The following is a 24,737-nucleotide window of genomic DNA, read 5'->3' on the forward strand; positions in this document are numbered from 1 at the left end:
GATGAAAACATATATGATGAAACTTTGAGAATACTTCAAATAAAGACAAAGACTTAAAGAAATGGAAAAAGATATCTGTTCTTGCATAGGATGATTCAATAGCTTAAAGATTTTCTTCAATTTAATACATAAATTCAGTGCAATCTCTATACAAGTAACAAGATTATTTTCCCCTGAATCAGATTCTTTTGAAGACCATATGAAGAAATAAACGTGCAGGACGACTAGGAAATCCTTGGAAAAAAGGAGGAATAAGGCAGAACTAGTCCACGAGGTCGTGAACAGTCCGACTTCCCTTTCACTTTTCACTTTCATGCACTGGAGAAGGAAATGGCAACCCACTCCAGTGTTCTTGCCTGGAGAATCCCAGGGACGGCGGAGCCTGGTGGGCTGCCGTCTATGGAGTCGCACAGAGTCGGACACGACTGAAGTGACTTAGCAGCAGCACCAGCAGCCCTATGGTCATTAAAGTATACTATCAAGCCTTGATTTAATTTAAAAGTTTATTACCTGCACACAAATAATATACCAATGAACCCTAGTAGAAAGAGTAAGAACAAACGCAAGTGCATAAGAAAGTCTCGTCTAAGTAACATCTCAAAAGCTGGGGAAAACATGGACATTTAACAAATTTGGGATAGCCGGATAGCCATTTGGAAAAAAGATGAAATTGGATTTATACCTCACCCAATGCAACAGAAAAAATTCCAAATGAGTCTGAACTGTAAGTGCAAATAAGGGGACCATATGAGTATTAGCAGAAAATTTCGGTGAGTTTTCTGTAATATTAGAGTAGGGAAAGCCTTTTTAACTAGATTCAAAATCCAGTTACAAGAAAAGACTGGTAAATTTTACTAAATGGAAACAAATTGCATAACAAAGAAACCCTAGGTAAAATCTAAAGAAAATGACACTGTAAAAATATCTGAATTGCCTGGATACACAGCTGATTTCCTTAATACAGAATTCTGTACTATCAAAGAGGAAAAATATCAAATCTGATAGAAGAAATGGGCAAAACCATGAATACATAATTTCATAAAAAGATTTACATCTAGTATATAAACATGGTAAAAGTACTCAACTCCATTCATAATAAGAGAAATGCCAATTATATCTATAGTGTGATACAACTTCTTAAGTGTCAAAGATTTAAAAACCTTACAATCCATTCTGTGGTAAGGCAGTAGAGAAATCGACACCAAACTATGTGTTCCTTTAACTTTTGTCCCTTTGATGCAGAAGCTCCACTTCTAGGAATTTGCCTAAAAGTGGTACCACCACACATACAAACCAAAGTTATATATGCATCATTATATATGTAATGATGGCAATTTATAAAAAAATAATCCAAATAGCCATTCACTCATAGGACACCAAATAAATTATAGTAGAATCATAAAATGAAGACCTATGAAGCCACCTAGAGAGAGACATCACTGTGAGAGACAGAGAAACTAATATGCAGTAATTTCAAAGATGTGTGGAGAAAAAAGCAAAGTACATGGTAATATGCTTCCTTTATTGTAAGAAAGACAATTGTATAGCTGAATCACTTTGTTGTATAGCAGAAACAAACTCAACAGTGTGAAGCAACCATACCCCAATAAATTAAGAAAAGGAAGAAAGAAAACAAGAGTATGTATGCTTGATTATTTTTTGCTAAAAAAAGAAAAAAGCACAGAAAGGATAAACCATAAATCAATAAAAGTGAGTAGTCATGTAAGTGAAGGGAGAAATTGGATACGGAGAGAGAATTTTAGATAGAGCTAGAGATTGATGTTTACCAAGGATCAAACTAGTCCTTGTGTGTTGTGTATTTGATTGTTTTTGTAACACTTTTTGTTTTATTTGCTATTTCCTGACTATGATTCTCAAATTGCTGCTTAACTAGATTCCTGATTCATGACCTAACTGTCCACACAGAAAATTATACATTTCTTTTTATTTGGACTTTAAAAATAAGATTGTGACATTTATTTTTTTCCCTCAAGGTGAATTACACTGCAAATTGATTACCAAATCAATTTTCCCCTTTACCTTCAACTCTGTTTCCTGCAGGTTTGTATGTTTTGAGAAACACGGAGACTTTCTCCTGAGAGGAAGGAAAGAAACCTAAAATGGATTTTACTGAAACCTAGTTAAGTTGGAGTGCACTGAAAGGCAGGGAACATCTGTAATTTTTTATTGGGTAGTGATAAGATGCTAACGTTAAATGGTTGAACTAGGTAGGAGACAACAAATCTAATTTCTTTTCCTATGAATATTCTGTGTGTATTTTCCTATGAATATTCTGTATGCCACATAGGCATAATGCGCTTGAAGAATGATCAGCAAATTCAGATACTTCTATGTAAGCTCAAAGAAGTTTTGCTAACTGTTTAAATCCTGCAAGCATATTGATGGTGCCAATTACTGATGTGATAGGAAATATGCTATGAGAAAAGAAAGATGCTGGCAGGGGTAGGGCCTGAATGGAGGACTTGGCAAATTGTCCTCAGGCAGAAAAGGGCTACCAGCAGTTCCTCTGGTGAGCAGGTTCTTAGGCGGACACTTCTCTACCAAGGAAATTCCTACAGAGGGAAAAACGATGAATCTTTGAGGCTTGAATTAACCCCAAGCCCCCAAATCCCTACACAACTGGCTCTGCTCCTGTCTCTGATACCTTCTTGTACCACCCTTCCCCTGCCTTCTAACATGACTTTTTTCTCCCACACATCACTGGTGAAATGTGTTTCTCATATATCACTCCCAATTTGATTGCAGCTTCAAAAGCTCTACCTTAAAAGCCACCACATCCCACCTCCAGTTATCATACTCACCTATTTTTTCCAGATTTCTTATAAGTCTATTGACATTTTAAATGAAATATATCTATATATTTATTTACTTACCTGTGTTGTGTCTAGCCTTATTAGGTGTAAACTCCACGAGTGTGGAAACCAGACCTGTCTTTTGCACCGTTTGCTGAAATGCCATCTTCTAGAACATCACAATGTTTCCTCTGTTCATAGCACATGGTGGACACTCAAGATGCTCAGATTCTTAGTGAGTGGGTGACTGAATGCATCACAAAGGGTTGTGGGAGGCAGAATGAAGACCCTTAAAAATGTCTAGATCTTAATCCTTGCAGCCAGTGAGTCTGTTAATTTACATGATGAAAGGAATTTTGCAGATGTGATTGAATTAAAGATTTCGTGGGAGAAAAAGTTGGCTTAAAACTCAACATTCAAAAAACAAACATCATGACAACCAGTCCCATCACTTCATTGCAAATAGATTGGGAGACAGTGGAAACAGTGACAGACTTCATTTTCTTGAGCTCCAAAATCACTGCAGATGGTGACTGCAGCTATGGAATTAAATGATACTTACTCCTTGGAAGAAAAGCTATGATAAACCTAAAGAGTGTATCAAAAAGCAGAGATATTACTTTGCCGACAAAGGTCCATATAGTCAAAGCTATGGTTTTTCCCGTAGTCGTGTATGGATGTGAGAGCTGGACCATAAAAAAGGTGAACACTGAATAACTGATGCTTTTGAACTGTGTTGCTGGAGAAGACTCTTGAGAGTCCCTTGGACTGCAAGGAGATCAACCCAGTCCATCCTAAAGGAAATCAATCCTGAATATTCATTGGAGGGACTAATGTTGAGGCTGAAGCTCCAATACTTAGGCCACCTGGTGCAAAAGTCAACTCATTGGAAAAGACCCTGATGCTGGCAAAGATTGAAGGCAGGAGGAAAAGGGGACAACAGAGGATGAGATGGTTGAATGGCATCACTGACTCAATGGACATGAGTTTGAGCAAGCTCCAGGAGATGGTGAAGAACAAGGAAGCTGGTGTCCCTGGATTACCCAGGTGAGCTCAAGGTAATCACAAGGTTTCTAATAAGAAGCAATCAGAAGAGTCCTAGACAGGTTGGAAGATGCCACACTAAGGGCTTTGAAGAGGAAGAGAGTAGCCATGAGCCAAGGAATGCAGGTGACTTCTACAGCTGTAAAGGCAAGTGGATGGATTCTTTCCTAGAGCCTCTGGAAGGAACGCAGCCCACTGACACTTCTTTTTAGCCCAGTGACACCTGTGTCAGACTTCTGACCTCCGAAAGTACATGATATTAACTTTACGCTGTTCTGATCCACTAAAGATATGGTCATTTGTTACAGCAGCTATGGGAAACCATTACAAGGACTAAGTTGGCTCTGCCCAGTATATTAATACTGCATCCACATTAGTATGTATATTACTCAGAGTTCTCCAGAAAAACAGGTAAGGTGTGTCTGTGTGTGTATATAAAAGAGAGAAAGAGTCAGAGAAATAGACAGAAGGAGAGACACAGAGAGAGGTAGAGAGATTTATTGTAAGGAATTAACTCTCGTGACTGTGGAAGTTGGCAAGTCCAAACTTTGCAGGTAACACCAGCAAGCTGGAAACTTAGGGAGAAGCTGATGCTGCAGCTTGGGTCCAAAGACAGTCTGTAGGTAGAAGTCCCTGTCCCTAGCAGAACCTCTGTCTTTTTCTCTTAAGGACTTCAACTGATTGGATGAAGATCACCCATGTTATGAATGGTAATCTGCTTGACTGAAAGTCTACCAATTTAAATGTTAATCTCACCTAAATAAATACCTTGAGGTAACATCCAGACCTGGTGGCTCAGACGGTAAAGAATCTGTCTGCAGTGTAGGAGACCCAGGTATAATCCCTGGGCCCAGAAGATCCCTTGAAGAAGGAAATGGCTACCTACTCCAGTTTTCTTGCCTGGAGAATCCCATGGACAGAGGAACCTGGTGGGCCTACAGACCATCGAGTCACAAAGAGTTGGGCACGACTGAACGACTAACTCTTTCACTTTCAACATCCAGACCAGTGTTGAACCAATATCTTGGTATCGTGGCCCAGTCAAGTTGACACATCAAATTAATTATCGTAGCATGTCAGAGGGAGGTGCTACACAGCCACCGTCATCTTAGTCACTGTGTTGTGCTGTTCTGACCTTCAAGACGTTCCTTCTTCAAGATTCTTAGGGACAAACAGTACTCGGAAACAAAGCCCCAAATACAAATTACTTAAGCAATGCTTTTTCTGCACTGCACCCTCTGCTGGGGTGGTGAGATCTCTGTTAAAGTACACATCTTCTGTAACTTAGCACCCCACACAAGAGATCCAGGCTTACAGGCTTCCTCTCAAATTGGGAATCTGAGGAAACACCAAAAGTCTTCAGTTGTCCACCCACATGTTAAGTAGATTGGTATGCTGAATTGTGTGTGTGAGCGTCTGTGTGTGTTTCAGTGTGTATGCTATCCAGAATTTGTTCCTTTTCTTACAGCAAAATTGGGCTTCCCAGGTGGCACAGTGGTAAAGAATCCACTTGCCAATGCAGGAGACACAAGAGACTCGGGTTTGATCCCCGGGTTGAGAAGATCCCCTGGAGTAGGAAATGGCAACCCATTCCAGTATTCCTGCCAAGAAAATTCCATGGAAAGAGAAGCCTGAAAGGCTAAAATCCATGGAGTCACAAAGAGTCAGACACAACTGAGCATGCATGGACTTAATAGCAAGATTATCTTCTTTTACTTCAGAGGAATAAGACCTCCAGTGTAACATTCTGGAGTGGGTTTGAGGCAACTGATAGCACCCTATGGACTCCTAAAAAGGAACAGAAACAGAGGAGCAATAGACAGGGCCTGGAGCACCTCTGAAAACTAGTTCCACCCAAAGTCAATGTTATCCTTGGACCTCTACATCAATAAATTCTCCCTTTTGCTTAAGACAGTTTGAATTGAGCTTTTTTTTAAATATATATATCATTTTCAAGTAAAAGGATACTAAATATATTAAAATTAATTTCTGGAACAGAAGGCTAAAATAAAAATTCTTCTTGATTTATTTTGCAGAAGAGTTCAGTTTTCTTATCCTTATTCTTTTTTCCCTCAAGAACTTCTCTGCAATTTCTCTTCCTCCATCAAAAATGATCAGTAAGGTCTTTTGTCAAAGGAAATATTTAAGGTCTCAAAATTATAGTCTTGCTTTTAACATCAAATTCTTGGGCATGACCTGCATTCCCATCAGTTTTGTAGGTGAAAGAGAATTTATTATTCTACTAATTCCCTGGTGGCTCAGATGGTAAAGCATCTGCCTGCAATGCGGGAGACCCAGGCTCAACCCTGAGATCAGGAAGATCCCCTGGAGAGGAAATGGCAATCCACTCCAGTACTCTTGCCTAGAAAATTCCATGGATGTAGGAGCCTGGTGGGCTACAGTCTATGGGGTCGCAAAGAGTTGGACACGACTGAGTGACTTCACTTTGAATAAGATTATATTTCATGACAAAAGGCAGAATTGTTGTCATTTTTTTTTCATTTTAAATAGAAAGTTTCCTTTCTATAAGAATCTTATATACAATAATTGATAAATTTCTATTTTTCAATAATTTCTTAACTGATATTTTAATCTTTATTTCAACAACAACAATAATAATAATCTGTTGTGTGTTGAGTTCCTAACAAATATAAAGTGCTGCTCTAATACTTTTGATCCTTTATTCATATATCTTCACAAGAACCTTATAAGGTAAGCCTTGTTTTCATTTTATTGGGTTGGGCAAAAAGTTTGCTTGGGTTTTTGCATAAGATGTTACAGGAAAAACCTAAGCGAATTTTTGGCCAATGCAAATACTTAGGAGAAGATTGAGAATCATAAAGAATGAGTATTGGAATAAACTTAGTGTTCTTGCAGCCATTCGTGTTTCTTGAGGCTGAAAGATGGCTTGTACTACTTCAACCTGCCATGTCCCTCTGGAATCTTGCTAACAGTCTAGCAGTCCCCTTAACCCATGGCAGCTAGAAGAGTACAAACCCATCACCAGTCTTCAGCTTTAGGTTACTGTATTTTAAACTTTATTCCACTCTCCTCAGCCCACACTCAACAGTCATCCTTTTTCTGAAATAGGATTAAGTCAGAAATTTCTGACCTGGCTTATACCCTCTTGTACCCCATGAGATGTAAACCTCCCAGGCACAGTAGAGACAAACTATTCAGTCAAGGAAAGGGGAACTGACAACTGCTATATTCTCAGCTTCCCAGGACAGCCTTCTACGCCAAGTGGATGCCATATTCTGGGGCTGTCCTGGTCAGAGTATGAATTTTACTAACCCCAGGGGCTGCCATGAGAGCTTGTTAAACTAGACAAGACTTATCACTTCCATTCAATATATCCTCTCTTTGGAAATGCTTTATGACTGACATGGGCATTTCCTCTAGTAACCCATTCTCACTTTTAGGAAAATGGAGATACAACACTTCAACTTTATTTCATGGAATGATTCAGAATAATATTCAGGAAAATTCTGACACCTGGCTCAAACTAGTTGGAGGAAACACGGAACATGGAACACACATATTTCCCCCCCAGTGAGTGGTCTGGATTCAACCCTTGTCCTGACATATTGGGAGAACTGTACTGTGTGGTCACACTCTGTATTCCCCTAAACAGGAATGCCAAATGGATATAGTCTGGAGAAGAATAGAAAAAACTGGTCAACATATGCCAAAGATATATATGTGCATGCTAAGTCACTTCAGTCATGCCCGACTCTTTGTAGCCCTGTGAACTGTAGCCCACCAGGCTCCTCTGTCCATGGGATTCTCCAGGCAAGAATACTGGAGTGGATTGCTATAGCCTCCTCCAGGCAATCTTTCCAACCCAGGGATCAAATCTGTGTCTCTTTTGTCTCCTTCATTGGCAGGTGGATTTTTACCACTGGCATATAATCCCCTACAAATAATAAACCTTATTTATCTTCAGTTCAGTTCAGTTCAGTCACTCAGTCGTGTCCAACTCTTTGCAACCCCATGAATCGCAGCACACCAGGCCTCACTGTCTATCACCAACTCCCGGAGTTCACTCAGACTCACGTCCATTGAGTCAGTGATGCCATCCAGCCATCTCATCCTCTGTCATCCCCTTCTCCTCCTGCCCCCAATCCCTCCCAGCATCAGGGTCTTTTCCAATGAGTCAACTCTTCACATGAGGTGGCCAAAGTACTGGAGCTTCAGCTTCAGCATCATTCCTTCCAAAGAAATCCCAGGGCTGATCTCCTTCAGAATGGACTGGTTGGATCTCCTTGCAGTCCAAGGGACTCTCAAGAGTCTTCTCCAACACCACAGTTCAAAAGCATCAATTCTTCGGGGCTCAGCCTTCTTCACAGTCCAACTCTCACATCCATACATGACCACAGGAAAAACCATAGCCTTGACTAGATGGACCTTTGTTGGCAAAGTAATGTCTCTGCTTTTGAATATGCCATTTAGGTTGGTCATTATTTATCTTAGAACTTAACAAATATTGACTTGACCTTGCTACATTTTTTACTGCTCTGGTAGAGCCTTGACCCCTGTATAAAAGCTGCTCTTTCAAATGACAACAATTTTCCTGGATAAAAAAGGGAGAAAAGGGCATTTCTTGGGTTATTTTATATACATTTAGATTAAAAATTAACACAATTCTAAGATTTCTCATTCTCTCCAATTATAAAAAATGTTTGCAATTAAAAAGAAAAACACTTTGAAGACTGATTTATCAAAACAAAGGAGAGATAGCTGGACAGCATTGAGTAGATTAGATGCCAGGTTGCATTAAGGATAACTCTTGGGTGGAGCAGTGGAAAAGAATCTTCCTGCCAGTGCAAGAATGCCGGAGATGCAGGTTCGATCCCTGGGTTGAGAAGATCCCCTGGAGAAGGAAATGGCAACCCACTCCAGTATCCTTGCCTGGAAAATTCCAAGGACAGAGGAGCTTGGTGGGCTATAGTCCATGGGGTCACAAATAGTTGACTACAACTGAGCGTGCATGCAAGCTACATTAAAGGACAGACATACTCGACTAAACATTCCTACTTAAATAGTTTATAATCTTTGTAAACCCAATATGTTAAGAATTCAACCCATGAGCACGTGTCCAGACTGTCCCCATTTATTTTTGCCTCCGTAAATTCATTATCATCCATTTGCTCATGTGCCTGAAAGGCTGGAAGTCTCTAACCATTTGCTTTTTCATCCCCAGGATTCAAGCCACCATCAAATCCTTTAACATCCAAAATATCACTCATTGTGGTTTATATACTTTTCTCATCTTCATAGGTCTGCCAAGTCAAGGGATTCCTCTGTGTTCCACCATAGCTCTGTCTCTTGCCTTGTTTAAATCTATATCCACCCTTCAGTCAAATAACTTTTGGAAAATGCAAATATGATTGTATATTTTCTGGTTTAAATTCCATCAAAGACTTCCCATTGCTCAAAGTCCTTATCACAGTCCCATGGCCCAGCAAGTCTAGACCTTGCTGCTGCTGCTAAGTCGCTTCAGTCGCGTCCGACACTGTGCGACCCAAGACGGCAGCCCACCAGGCTCCTCCGTACATGGGATTTGCCAGGCAAATCACTAAAGTTTCATCTTAAGCCAATTTCCTGCTGGTGTATTAAAGTGTTATCTGCATATGTATCTGTGTGTGTTTGTGTGCACAAGTGTGGATATGTTTGTGTACTTTATAGAATCATTATAGCAACAGCAGGGAATTATCATCTTTCCTTTCACACTAAATCTGTGTTGTTGCAACTGGTTGTGTCTCAATACCAGAGAAGCCTTAATGCCACTGAGAATTAACAACCATCCTTTGGTGGCCTGCCAGGATCCTCCAGGTTCATGATCCAGAAATAGCAGGGTCCAGCCCAGTGGTGCACAAGCCATATTAGCTTCCACTGTCCCCTGCACATCCTTCTAAGGAGCAACCTTCTTGCCTAGAGTGTTAGCTTTGGGAAAGCATTTATTAATCATTTCAATTGCAGTTCCTGGGCTGGTGCTTGTTGTCAGGGTTCAAGGGCTGTTTCTCAAATGTAATGGCCCTCAACCTGTGAAGGAATTCCCCTCCCCCACTCTTTAATATCCTGTCATAAGATTAATAGTTCCAACGTGATGTCACATGCAAACACCCTGATAAGATCTTACTTAATGAAAAGCAAGCAGAGACTTTCTTCTGAGAACATATGTCTTAGGAGAAATTCAAAGCAAATTGGAGATAGCATGTAAAATGTCTCAGGAAAAGAAAAAAGTTCGAAATGAGAACATTTATCATCATCATAGATTCATGTGGGCTGTCAAGACACAATAAAGATTTTAACTCATTTTGTCTCCGGCAGCCTTTTCCACAAGGACCTTCATTAACAATACTCCCTGCTTGACCTGTTTCTGTTCAGCCATATCTCCCACTGTGGAGGACAGGGTGTGAAATATATCTTTTCAAATGGATGTCATTGATTTTAATATACCTTTAATAATATTGCTGCTCAGTGTTTTAATTACTCATACTTTTTGGTACTTCCGCCCTCCGGCGATTTTATCTAATAAATCTGATGAGCACAGAAGACTCTGACACCCAGATATGAGATGTACAGTGCATACTGTGGGAGACCCTTTTCTCTATGGCGGATTCAGAAATGGGTCAAAGGTGTACCTTATGGACCCCAGTCACTCTGGCCTGCTGCCCACAGATGAGGGAGGCTTTTACATGCTCAGGTGCAACAGAACGTTCTTCTCTGTGTGTGGCAGCACCACCAGGAGAATCCTTGACTTATTATTTAAGCAACAGCTTCATTTTGCCATGAGCCAACCCTGCCCAGCTCATCTCAGTTGTAACGCCACATTCCTCTGTGCTTTACTTACCCTTAGCACTTACTGTTAATATTTAGCTTCTCATATTTTATTTGAAGTAATTCCCTGTACATACATTTTGCCCACTGATACAGACTGAACTGTCTCCCCTCAAAATTCATAAGTTGAAATCCTAACCACCCCCACTGCCCCACCTTAGAAAGAGTTATTTGGAAATAAAGTTGTGACTGATGCAATTAGCTAAGTTAAAGTGAAAGTGAAAGTCGCTCAGTCATGTCTGGCTCTTGGCAACCCATGGACTATACAGTCCATGGAATTCTCCAGGCCAGAATATTGGAGTGGGTAGACTTTCCTTTCTCCAGGGGATCTTCCCAGCCTAGGGATTGAACCCAGGTCTCCCACATTGCAGAAGGATTCTTTACCAGCTGAGCCACAAGGGAAGCTAAGTTAAGAGGAGATCATATTGGAGGAGTGAAAGTGAAAGTGTTAGTTGCTTAGTTGTGTCTGACTCTTTTAATGCCATGAATTGCAACCCACCAGGCTCCTTTGTCCATGGAATTTTTCAGGTAAGACTACTGGAGTGGGTTGCCATACTTGCCATACCCTTCTCCAGGGGATCTTCCCTGACCCAGGGATCAAGCCCAGGTGTCCTGCATTGAAGGAAAATTCTTTACCATCTGAGCCACCATCATTGGAGGAGGACAGGACTTTCTTATAGCTCAGACAGTAAAGAGTCTGCCTGCAGTGCAGAAGATCTGGGTTCCATCCCTGGGTGGGGAAGATCCTCTGGAGAAGGGAATGGCAATCCACTCCAGTATTCTTGTCTGGAGAATCCCATGGACAGAGAAGTCTGGAGGGCTACAGTCCATAGGGTCCCAAAGAGTTGGACACGACTGAGTGACTAACCCTTATACTATTAGGCTTTTAATCCAATATGATAGGGTTCCTTAATAAAAGGGAAAATTGGGACACAGACAGGTCCTGAGGGGAGATAACGTGAAGACACAGAAACAACACCATCCACAAGTCAAGGAACACCTGAGACTTCTGGAAGCTAGGGGAGAGGCAAAGAACAGATTGTCTCTATGGCCCGTAGAAGGAAGGAATCACCCATGTGAACATCTTGCTTTCAGAACTTACCACTGTAACTGTGAGACAATAAACTTCTGTTGATTTAAGCTATCCAGTTCATAGTCTTTTATTAAGGCAAACCTAGGAAATGAATACATCCACTAATGTATGAATTTTTTAAGGACAAAGATCTAATATGATTCATCTTTGTATCATCTAAAATAGCACCAACAAGATGTAGGTATTAAATAAATGGTTTAATGAACTTAATTATATGAGAAGTGAAGAACTGGGATATTCCATTACTGGGATAGATGGGGTGGGAGGAGATGATATCAAGGGACAGCTATTTTATAGGGATGGTTCAGGTCCACAGCCATGAATAGCAGGCAGTTGCCAAGCACACCTTGGAGGCAGGCAAGCAGATTCAAGGAAATCCTGCAAGGCTGAATGTTAGGATCTAATCTGCATTTATTCAGCTAGCTTAGTAGTAGTAGTAGTAGTAGTAGTAGTAGTAGTAGTAGTAGTAGTAGCAGCTCAGTTGTGTCCAACTCTTTGCAACCTGGCAGGTTCCTCTGTCCATGGGGTTCTCTGGCAAGAATACTAGAGTGGGTTGCCATTCCCTTCTCCAGGGGATCTTCCTGACCCAGGGATTGAACCTGGGTGTCCCACATTACAAGCAGATTCCTCACCATCTGAGCCACCAGAAAAGCCCATTTAGCTAGCTTACAATGGGACAAAAACATACTGGTGTAGCTCAGGGTAAACAGTGCTCTTGGTGATAAAAGTTCTTGAAAAAGCCAGAAGGCAATTACAGGAGAGACTGTGCGGCACGGAAGAAAGGTTTGATACTGAGCCACCGAGATTTTTCAGACCTTCTTAGATATGTAAGACCAACATAGGGTCTTTTGAGCAACATAGGGAGTCTCTGGGAAGCCTGACAATAAACTCGTACTGATCTGAAGCTTAAGATCTGATCCAGTTTGTGCTTGGGGGTCTGGAGAAAGACAGATTTGTCTCCTGGTGGTCTTTAAAAAGCCTTCATTTCTATATGGGATTATAATAGAGTTGCTTGAATCTGGGATAAAGTAGCTTGACACAGCCCATTTATTTTTGGTATCAGTTCATATCTAGTTGAAGTGAATAACCATAACTGTTAAGCCAGCGATTGACTCAAGGAGAAGTTGCAAACTAGCTGCTCCGATTATGCAAGCAGCCTATGGGGGTTTTCTGTTAGGCCTGTATACTTGGCCCACTTTCCTTTTTTCAAAATTGAAATTAGTTGCCAAAATGACCACTCAGGAGTATTAGTTGAGGTGTTGCTGTCTGGGCCCCTGTCATCATTTATGGGCCTGATCCTGGACTTAGAGTTTGGCATGGAACAAACCGATTAAATCCTTCTAGTTTTCTTTAACACTTTAAAAATTCTTTTCAAGTAGGATATAGAATAATGTTGGCCTAAATTGCTTTCATTTACATATATCTAAATGCAAATTCTAGGACTGGATTCTAGAAAAAAATTCATAGCTGTCCTACTTGTAACAAACATTTGCAGTGTAAAAATGTCTAGATGAAAATAAAGCATGACTAAGCCAGATGGACGGTGAAATGACATAGCTAATAAGAGTTTAAAAAAAGTAATTGGTTTTATGATTTTGTACAGAACAAGTGACAATCATAGAAAACTTGAAAATATAGAAGGCGATAAAGAATAAAGTCACCCACTATTCTACTACCTAAAGAGAACAACTGTTGAGGTTTTCCTGTGTCTTTTCCCTACCTGGAATGCCATGTTTCTTTTAATCTTCAAATCAAATTTAATCTAAGATCTTACCAGCAGTGATGAAGGAAAAGATTTATCATTATTAACCCCTACACTGAATGGAAGTTGGGTGAAAAGATGTCTCTCCAAAAAGTGTTATGTGATCTTTTGAAGTCTCAAGAACATTCTGGGGAAGGACTTTCTTTCTTCATTCCATATTGGTCACTATAGTTATCTAACCTCTTAAAGTCAGGTATAGGGATCCTTGACATGGCCTCCCAGTGCATGGTTTTTACTACTTAACCCCCTACCTTCTTCTTTCCCCCAATCCTTCACCACTTGCTTGCACTATCCCTCCAACTCATATTACTGGTAGGCTGGGTATCACCATGGATATGGGGACTGATCTCCATTAGCTGAGGAACCTGGGGAAAAAAACCCACTGATGGGAGAAGCTCCCTATAAGTCTGTCCAATTCTCCTGTTTCAAACTCTCCTCCTCCAAAAACACTTGCCTCCTGGCATCCATGCCCCAGAACCTGGCATAATCTCCTCCAGGAGACTGAATGCATGATGTGGGATCTGCTGACTGGCTGGTCACTTCTGTTTTTGGTCTTGTTGCTGTTGTTCAGCTGCTAAGTCATGTTCAACTCTTTGCAACCTCGTGGACTGGCGCACCAGGCTTCCTTCTCTTTTACTATCTCCTACCTGGAAAATCCCATGGATGGAGGAGCCTTGTGGGCTGCAGTCCATGGGATCGCTAAGAGTTGGACACGACTGAGCAACTACTGAGCAACTTCACTTTCACTTTTCACTTTCATGCACTGGAGAAGGAAATGGCAACCCACTCCAGTGTTCTTGCCTGGAGAATCCCAGGACGGGGGAGCCTGGTGGGCTGCCGTCTATGGGGTCGCACAGAGTCAGACACGACTGAAGTGACTTAGCAGCAGCAGCAGCAGAGTTTGCTCAAATTCATATCCATTGAGTCAGTGATACTATCAAACCATCTCATCCTCTGATGCCTCCTTCTCCTTTTTTTCTTCAATATTTCCCAGCATCAGGGTCTTTTCCAATGAGTCAACTCTTCACATTAGGTGACCAAAGTATTTGAGCTTTAGCAAAAGGCCCTCCAATGAATATTCAGGGCAGATTTCCTTTAGAATTGACTGGTTTGATCTCTTTGTTGTCCAAAGGGCTCATAAGAGTCTTCTCCAGCCCCACACTCCCACCAAATCTCAGGTGAGTTAAGAGAACCCAGAGACTTGGTGATCTTTTGTAAATAGCCAGGAAAAAAAAAAAAACACCCATCACAGGAGGATCAAAGGTGTGCCCTGAGAAGGCAGTCTCTCAGTTCTTAAATTGCACCCATTTCCTGTTGCTTGAAAAGTAAAGTTAATATGAAGAACTAGATTGTGATGTAAATGAATGTGAAAATGTTTCATCTGCTTTTGGCTCTATTCATGTTTTTTATACAACCTTAAAAGAAAGTGGACTTCAAAAAATGAATTTCTTACTAAATTTTTCTGTTATCTATTTGATATAATTAGGATCGTACCATATGTATGATTCCTAGAATTTGATCATTTTATTTATAAAGATGCCTTCGTCACTGTTGTTAAAACCTCTAACCAAATATAATTAAGAGTTGCATAGGTTTTAAACATGAACATGCATTGGTTCGGGCTTCCCTGGTAGCTCACCTGGTAAAGAATCTGTCTGCAATGAAGGAGACCCCGGTTTGATTCCTGGGTCAGGATGATCCCCTGGAGAAGGGACAGGCTACCCATTCCAGTATTCTTGGTCTTCCCTGGTGGCTCAAATAGTAAAGAATCTGCCTGCAACAAGGGGGACCTGGGTTCGATCCCTGGCTTGAGGAGATCCCTTGGAGGAGTGCATGGCAACCCATTCCAGTATTCTTGCCTGGAGAATCCCCAGGGACAGAGAAGCCTACAGTCCATGGGGTTGCAAAGAGCTGGACATGACTGAGCGACTAAGCACAGCACAGCTGCATACATAGGCTCGGAGATAAAGAATCCACCTGCCAATGCAGGAGATACAAGAGACACAGTTTCGATTTCTGGATTGGGAAGATCCACTGGAGTAGGAAATGAAAACCCACTCCAGCATTCTTGCCTAGAAAATGCCACAGACAGAGTACCCTGGCTGGTTAAAGCATGTGGGATTGCAAAAGAGTCAGACAGGACTGCACAACTGAACATATGTGCCTCAATGCACATGATATTGAGAACAGTGTAATGTAGGAGTAAAGAGATGAAGCAATGCAACCGGACTGTCTGGATTTCAATCTGAGTTCTGGCAATTATTACTAGCATAATCTAGGGTAAATTTGTTAACCTCACTGAGCCTTATATCCTCATCTGTAAATTGGGGGCTGATAACACTACATATCTCTGTTGCCATCAACATTCAGTTCAGTTCAGTTCAGTTCAGTCGCTCATCGTGTCCGACTCTTTGTGACCCCATGAATCAGAGCACGCCAGGCCTCCCTGTTCCATCATTAAATGAGTCAAAATATGTAAAGCCTTAGGAAAATTGTTATGAACAATGGGGCAATACTATTATTTCAGTACATTGTCATGTTGTGTCATCCACAGCCATGCCTCTGTTTGAATTTCAGCTCTATTATCTGTCATCTGTGACCTTGGGCAAATCATTTAACTTCTCTGAACTTCAGCTTTCTCATCTGTAGAACAAAGAGTAGCACATTTCTTCAGGATTATTGTGTTGATCAAATACAAAATTAAAGGCAGATTCCCTCTCAAAAGTCCTGGCATAAATTAGATGCTCAATATACAATAACCTAATTTTTTTACATCCCCTCTGCCTAAAACATAGTCTTCTAAGTAGTAAGTGCTCAAAAATATGTGTTGAATATCTGCTTTTTAATCAAGGAGCTGGGCCAAAATGTACTTATGTTGATACAAATATAAAAGACCCAGAATGGTCTTAGTGGTACACACTAATTTGATTATAGAAAACGTCTGTGTGGAATGAGATTGGGGAGAGTTAATGGGATTTCACCTTTACTTAGAGTTTAAAAAAAATAAATTCAGGTTTTAATTTTATTTTTTTAAACTATTTAAAAATAATTAAACCTGAGGGGTAAAAGGTAACAATAGGGTCTTATAGTATTCTGGTGTAGATGGTCCCAATGATACAAGCAGCATGAGAGAAGAAGCAGGGTGGCATATATTTTCCAGATCTTTCCAAGAGGCTTCAGATCTCTCTCTCTTCTGACCTTTCCTTTGTAGATTTCCCTGAATCAACAGCCTATTCAATAGAGTCAGAATTGTATTTTTTTCCCCAAATGAGTAGTTTTCATATAATACAAAAGATTTTCTTATAAATTGGGCCAAAACTTTTTTAAAAGATTATTTTTACTTTACTATTCAAAAGACACAGATTCACCTTAAAGTAATATTTTGTTTTGACACACTTCCCTCCAAGTGAAATGTTTTTATTATAATATATTTCATTAAAAACCTCTTCATGTTGAAGTGGTAAAATTTGCCTTGAGTTTCTATGGACAAAGAACATAGCTTCATTGGCTAGTTCATGAATTTCCCAGGATTTGACATTTTCTCTGTGTAGTCTTGTTAATGGCCTCATCTATACGTGGACCTGGTAACAAGGTGATTGGTTGGCTCTATAGTGGATTCACTTTGGGTTGAGATAAGGTAACCAATCTCCAAGCACCATTTGGCAGCAGTTGTTCACAGAGGAAGACACTGTGCCCAAAGCAGGATGTGATATCCATGGAAGGGGTTGACATTTCACCTATCAGTACATGGATGGTATGAGTTGGCCATTGGGTATACTTACCTGTCTCCTGCCAGGAACCAGTTCAGACTAGTTTGGAGTTCAGTCTATCTCTTCTATCTTGTACCTCATTTCTTTCTGTAGAAGAACTGCCATTTGGCTGGAAGTATATTTGAAACTGTGGTCTAAAGTCTGGTGAGTTCACATATTCCAAAGAAAGAAGAGACCTTCAGGCACCAAGCTAACAAGAAGGCCTCTGGTCTTTGGCGAAGTGTCTTATGGGTCCAGGATTTCAGAGGAAATGGTACAAGTTAGAGCACATGCCATGGTATCAAAATCAGAAAGAAAGGGATATATGGGCTTCACAGAACAGATCTTGGACAAGAAAAACATTTAAATGACAAAGCCAACTCATGCAAATTTGGAGGTAGGTAAAAACGTCACCTAATTGTCTTCTGTTCCTTCTGAGTGGTTTTCCTCCCTCTAAAGCTTTGTTATAGTGAAAAGTGCAGAGGACTGGAGATCAAGCAGACATTGGTTTGAATCTTGGCATTTTCATTTACTAGAGGTCTAACTTTGGCTATGTTCTTTATTCTAGAAGACCCTCAGCTTCCTCATCTGTAAAAGGGAGATTGAAATATCTATGTCACAGGAATATGCAGAAAGAATCATGGCATGAAGCCATTAGCTTTCGGTAGACATTTAATATTAATAACATGGCTGCAAGGAGCTTTCATGCACAGGATCTGCCTAGTTCTAGGCAGGTCTAGATAGGATCTGCCTAGTTCTAGGCCCTCAACAAACTGAGGTCTGCAAGCTGTCAATGGATTTTTTGATTTAATAACAGAACTGAGGTAGTATTTTTTCATAGGTATAATAGTTTAATAAAAGACATTTGTGGCACAGTTTTCTCATTAATTTAAAAAATTTGAGCAGGTTGAATCACAATGAAATACAATTTCACACCCACTACCATGGCTACAGCCAAAAGAACGGAAAACAAATGTTAGCTATAGTGTAGAGAAATTAGAGAATCCCAAGGACAGCAGAGCCTGGCGAGCTACAGTCCATGGGGTCACAAAAAGTCAGACACGACTGAGCGACTAACACATACACACACACACACACACACACACACACACACAAACTGTAACCCTTGTACATTGAAGGTAGATTATATTGTTTTTAATTTTAAAAATTTAGTAGGTTACCCATTTACATGGTTCAAATATAAAAGCAGTAAAGACTGATAATTCTTACTCCTTTCCCTGATCTCATCCATCTTGTTCTTTTCCATAGGTAACCACTGTTATTAATTTCTTAAGTATCCTCTCAGTATGGGCTTCTCTGGTGGCTCAGTGGTAAAGAATCTACCTGCAATGAAAAGGTGCAGGTTCAGTCTCTGGGTTGGGAAGATCTCCTGGAGAAGGAAATGGCAACTGTCTCCAGTATTCTTGCCTGGAGAATTCCATGGACAGAGGAGCCTGGCAGGCTTTAGTCCATGGGGTCACAAAGACTTGGACACAACTGAATGACTGAACAAACACAGACACATGCGTGCATTTTATCAGTATATCTATACAAATGCCAAGCAAGAATAAAGTTTTCTTATTCCCTCTTCCCACTTACATGTATATTACTATATATGCACTGTTCTGTGTCATTTATCCATTTAAAGATACAAACTAGTGATATTGACATATCAGCATATAATGAGCTGCCCCATTCTTTTATACTCCTGTATAATATTCTATCATGTTAATATGCCATAATTAATTCAACCAGTTCCTTCTTGACAGAACTTGAGTTGTTTCGAAGTTGTGATATTTAGAGCTTTTCAATGTATAACTTTATATATTTTTCATTCATATGTGCAATTTTTACTATAGGATCAGTTCCCAAGGTTGGGATTGCTAAAACCAAAGGATGGTTGCACTTATAAGTTTGTGTTGTTGTTTAGAGCCTAAGTCATGTCTAGCTGTTTTAAGACCCCTTGGATTATAGCCCCCCAAGCTCCTCTGTCCATGGGATTTCCCAGGCAAGAATACTAGAGTGAGTTGCCATCTCCTTCTCCAGAGGATCTTTCTGACCCAGGGATCGAACCTATAGCCACTGTATTGGCAGGCAGATTCTTTACTACTGAGCCACCTAATTCTCCTCTTCCAGGATGGTACCCATGAACAAAGCTATGAGGATTCCTGTTTGTTCAGAGTCACCAAAAACATGTGTTAAATTTTGGTTTTGCTAATCTCATTAGTAAAAAATAGTATCTGAGTATATATATATTTTTAATTTACATTACCCTTATAAGAACAGTTTGGCATCTTTTTATATATTTAGAGGTCTTTTATATTTCTTTTTCTATTGATCAAATAGTTTTCAGAATACAAAGGAATGAAAGACTAATAGTAGTTTTTCAGACAGGGGAAAGTATAAGGTCTGTCTAATTCTATCCACATTCCCCTGATACGCATACTTGCTTTCAGATATGCTGGAGGTGGGCAGAAAGAACATTGTTTTTGGCTGGAGGGGGATGAGGTCTGGGGGAGAAGACAGTCTGCCCTCTATGTGCACTGGGTCACAATTAGTATGAAAAGTGAGCTTTGAGTCAATAAGTCTAATAAAACCACTTTGTCTAATGTCCTACCAACGTTTTCATGCAATTTCCAAAGAGCCGCCTGTGAAAATCTCCTCAAGAAAGATGATCACCTGAGCTTGCAGATTTCATACTATATAGCTCCACAGTTTCCTGGGAGAAACCACAAAGCCATTCAATCATTCCCTTTGAGATGAGAATAAATAACAACAATGCCACATAAATAGCATCAGTTGGCTGTGGGGGCAAGCTGTCACTTCCAGGAGAGGGATGTGGTTTTATATCCAAGGGTGTACAGCATATAATCATATTAAAAAATCCCAAAGATAGCGGAAATTCAAATAGGTCTGTTTTGTCATTAAGCAGCCTGCAGGTGTTCCATTTAGATCAGATGCTACATTTATGAGCCAGAAGGAAAGAAGTGGGTTTTTGCTTAATCCACTGAATCTCAGAAGAAACTGAATTTTTTTCCCCATACAAACTGGAATTTGCCTTAGACAAGCTTGACATGTTGCTGGCCTGCGGTCTAACTTTGTCTGAGACTGTCACTCCACTCTTCCAAAGTTGCCGGGATCAGAGGCCAGAAGGAAAAATAATGGGTCTTTTCTAAGACTCTTCGATGATATCTTCCCCACAGTCTGTCCTGATGTGTCACTGAAAGTGTCCATGGGACTAAGGTCAGAAAAGAAAACAAATAAACAAACAAACAAGCAAAAAAAGGCACGGTTGAGTCCAGAAGTGGCTTTTGGTAAGATAAAATAACCAAGGGACATGGTGGGTTCAGGACATCTGTAACCCACCTGGGCTGGATCAGCATTTCTAAGTTTTTAACCAAGAAATATTGATTTATGTTTATTATGCTTTATGGCACTTTAGAGCAATTTATAACACTTACATTAAGGAATGGATGGGCTGGGAGAAAAGCCAACATGGGCCTGAAAAAAGATGAAGTGCTGTCAGCAATAGCAACTTTCAAGTATCAGGTGCAGTTTCTTGCTTTTGTATCTTATCTGAACTATTTAACATGAAGCAAGAAAATGATTATTGATTTTTAGTTTACACAAACAAAAAACAAATGAAAGAGGTTGAATAAACCTAAAGGAATTCTTAAAATACATAGCATACATACATATATACATATATCCTGAATTATTACAAGTAAAAAACAAAAATAATGCCCTTCTCTATAGTCTTATTTTAAAAACACACTTAAGTAATGCCATTATGTAAAGTAAAGAAAACAAACAGTACCTATAAGATATGAGTATTTTAAATATGAGTTATTTTAATAAAATGCAAACAATGCAGTGAAATACTATGGATATTTGCCAAAATAGTCTCTTTTCTTCTCTAATGAATTTTGATGAATCAGGAAAGACTTCAGAGACCAAAGACACTTTTCTTGTATGTGTCCCACAAGAGCAGTTCCAAGATTTAGCATCAAGTAAACAAATGAAAGTATGCAAAGTAGTCTCAAGGGACCATAGTAATGGGTATTGAAAAATAGAGTTTTACAGATGTAGAAGTTGCTCATTCTTTTCATGATTATCGATTAGAATTATCAATAGTTATTGTAAGGAAACACTTTCAGAGCTAGAAAGTTGCCAAAAACATTTAATCTAATTGATCACTGTTATCATTAGCAATTTTAAGTATTGAAATATTTGCTTGGGTACATTACACATCTTAAAAACACAGCCCTGGTTCAAAGAAGACCCCAGGCCAAGTAAGAATAAAATAGAAGTTAGGAGTGAGGTGGGTTACAGTGAAATTTGGGGGATAGATATAATTTTCAATAATTTTAATTTGGAATTTTTCCTTTAGGAGAACCTCTAGGATTCTGCAAAGTCTTAGAGGCATCACAGAATTGAGTTTTGAGTTTGCAAAGGCTCAAGTAAAGTGATTTGATGATATAAGGAGAGGCAGTTCTAAGAAAATGAGGAACACATTAGATAGAAAGTTTGGGTTGGGTGGATGAAAGATAGAATAAAGACTCATTGATAGAATTGATACTAATAGCAGCAAGTAGCTATGATTTTAGCAGACAAAGTGATACTAGCATGGAACACTGAAGACAAGATTAGATACAACTTTGTTACTTATGAAAAAACAAACAAAATGTTTAGAAGGGAGAAAGCTGAGTATAAAGATAAAGGAAAAAATGAGAAAGAGTAGACTTTGATAGAAATTTGTTTGATTTTATGAAAATCTGATACCTAACAGGGAAATAAGCGTGCCCAAGAAGGAATGTGTGTGTGTGTGTGTGTGTGTATTAGCTGCTCAATTGTGTCTGTATCTTTGTGACCCCGTGGACTGTATGCAGCCCACCAGGCTCCCTTGTACATGGGATTCTCCAGCAAGAACACTGGAGTGGGTGGCCATTTCCTTCTCCAAAGGAGGAATATGTTTCCCAGTTATCTAACATTCTGACCTTTCTCATTCCAATAACAATGCCAAATTCCACTTACTGGTTTGTACTGTAGAATTTAGGTAGGCAGTCAAGGCTTTCAAAGTGTGGTCCTAATATAAAGCTCCAGTGACATTTTCCCAAAGTCCCCTTTGTTCCAGTCAACCTATTGCATATGTCCTCAAAACATGCAGAGGGACCCCACTTATGGTGGAGTGTATTCATTGATTATTAATGGATTCTTGAGTACTTCATTCAATTGTCATTCCTCCCATTCCTTCCCATTCTTCCCTTAGTCTCTGGAACCCTAGCACTTCATCACACATGGATTCTCTTTTTTTGGGGTCCTGCTGTTCTTTAAGCAGCCCTCTTGGGTAAGATCCTTTCAGAATGGCTCAAGGCCAGCTGCATGTGCCCCATGGGGAAATGGAGCCTGTTGGGGAAAGACCCAACTCCCTCCCAGCACTCCCTTTGCTCTGACACCCAGTTGGTAGCTTTAGTTCATTCTGTTGCCTTTAAAATTTCTTAAGGTTGTATCTGCCCTCATTCCTTATTCCTATGCTCCCTCCAGTTCCCAGAATACAAACCAAGCTGTCCACTCAAAACTCAGACTTGGCTTGAGAAGGGGGAGTGGAGCACTCTGATTACCCTTTCTTCTTCAACTATTCTCTTTTCCTGGCTGCTATGGCAATTCCCTCGGTGGGTAGAATCAGTCTCACACTCTTAGCATGTTCTTTGCCAGGTGAGGGGGAGATCTGTCCCCTCACCTCACTTGGGCATATTTACTTTCAGCTTTTGGTGCTTCAGACAAAGCCAAGTTTAATGTTCTGTTACACTTAAATATTTAAGTGTATTTAATGTCTTGGTCTTACATAATATTAGAGGCAGAATGTCTCTTTGGTATTCTCTCATATGTTTTTCTGAGGAATTTCTTATCGTGTCAGTCATACCTCCTTGAATTAAACATACTTATTAGTGTTGATACTGAATATTCATTGGAAAGATTGATGTTGAAGCTGAAGCTCCAATACTTTGGCCACCTGGTGTGAAGAGCTGACTCATGGGAAAAGACCCTGATGCTGGGAAAGATTGAGGGCAGAAGGAGAAGGGGATGACAGAGGATGAGATGGCTGGATGGTATCATCTACTCAATGGACATGAGTTTGAGCAAGCCCTGGGAGATAATGAAGGACAGGGAAGTCTGGCAAACACTTCATTTTCGGTGTTAACTTCTACGATAGTTTCAAAATTCAGTGCTGTAAAACGATGAGTGGATAGTCAATGGGAAGACAATGGCAGAAATTTCCTCGTTGATTGAAGGTGAAGTCGCTCAGTCGCGTCTGACTCTTTGCGACCCTGTGGACTGTAACCTACTAGGCTTCTCCGTCCATGGGATTCTCCACGCAAGAATACTGGAGTGGATTGCCATTTCCTTCTCCAGGGGATCTTCCTGACCCAGGGATCGAACCCGAGTCTCCCACATTGGAGGCAGACTGAACCTAGGGATAAATGGTGACCAAGAATCATATCATCAAGATACAATTGAAAGTAGAAATTAGATAAAAGACATAGTGATATTTTTGTGAGCATGTTTGTATGTATCGATGGCTTGCTTAATTCAGGGTTGATAACATGAGGACATGATTGTGAATGTAGAGATAAGAGGCTGTAATGGGACATCTGAATGAAGGCTCCAAAAAAATGAAGTGCAATTTGGCTTATAGCACTGTGTGCTTGAGTTGGGGATTGGGGGTTATAGGTAGGACACAAAGTTTAAAAAATTAAGATAGTTTATACTGCAATGTCTCGTTAGGCAGTCAATGTATAATCATCCTATTCCAACAATAAAACAGGAGTTTAAAGGAGATAATCTGGCCATGATTGTGGCTTGGGAGTGAAAGCTGGTGCCTTGTGTAGCTAAAACTTGCAGAGAAATATACCTGCTGAAACCCCAAGAGTTTAGCAAGAGTTTGAGGTTAAAAAAAAAAACATTAAAGAGGTTCCAATGAAGTGCTAAAATAGGAAGAGCCCTTAAAGCCAGGTTCGGGGAACTGAAAGTACTAGACAATTAAAGAGCTGAGTGTAGCAGGTCAAGCAGGAAAGCCTGAAGTGAAAGTGAAAGTGAAGTCGCTCAGTCGTGTCCAACTCTTTGCAACTTGGTGGACTGTAGCCCACCAGGCTCCTCCGTCCATGGACTTTTCCAGGCAAGAGTACTGGAGTGGGTTGCCATTTCCTTCTCCAGGGGATCTTTTGGACCTGGGGATTGAACCTGGGTCTCCTGCACTGCAGGCAGACGCTTTACCATCTGAGCCACTAGGGAAATCTGAGGGTGATAGGCAAATATTTGAGATGAGTCTGATAGTCACAGTAGGATTCTACAATCTCTGAACCATGCACAGTGAGTCGATCAGTTTCATTTAAAGAGCTTAATGATAAGCGTGGGTGGCTGCGATGGAGCAC

Source organism: Oryx dammah, unplaced genomic scaffold (assembly GCF_014754425.2).
Source record: "Oryx dammah isolate SB20612 unplaced genomic scaffold, SCBI_Odam_1.1 HiC_scaffold_2, whole genome shotgun sequence".
In the NCBI taxonomy this organism is placed as follows: Eukaryota; Metazoa; Chordata; class Mammalia; order Artiodactyla; family Bovidae; genus Oryx; species Oryx dammah.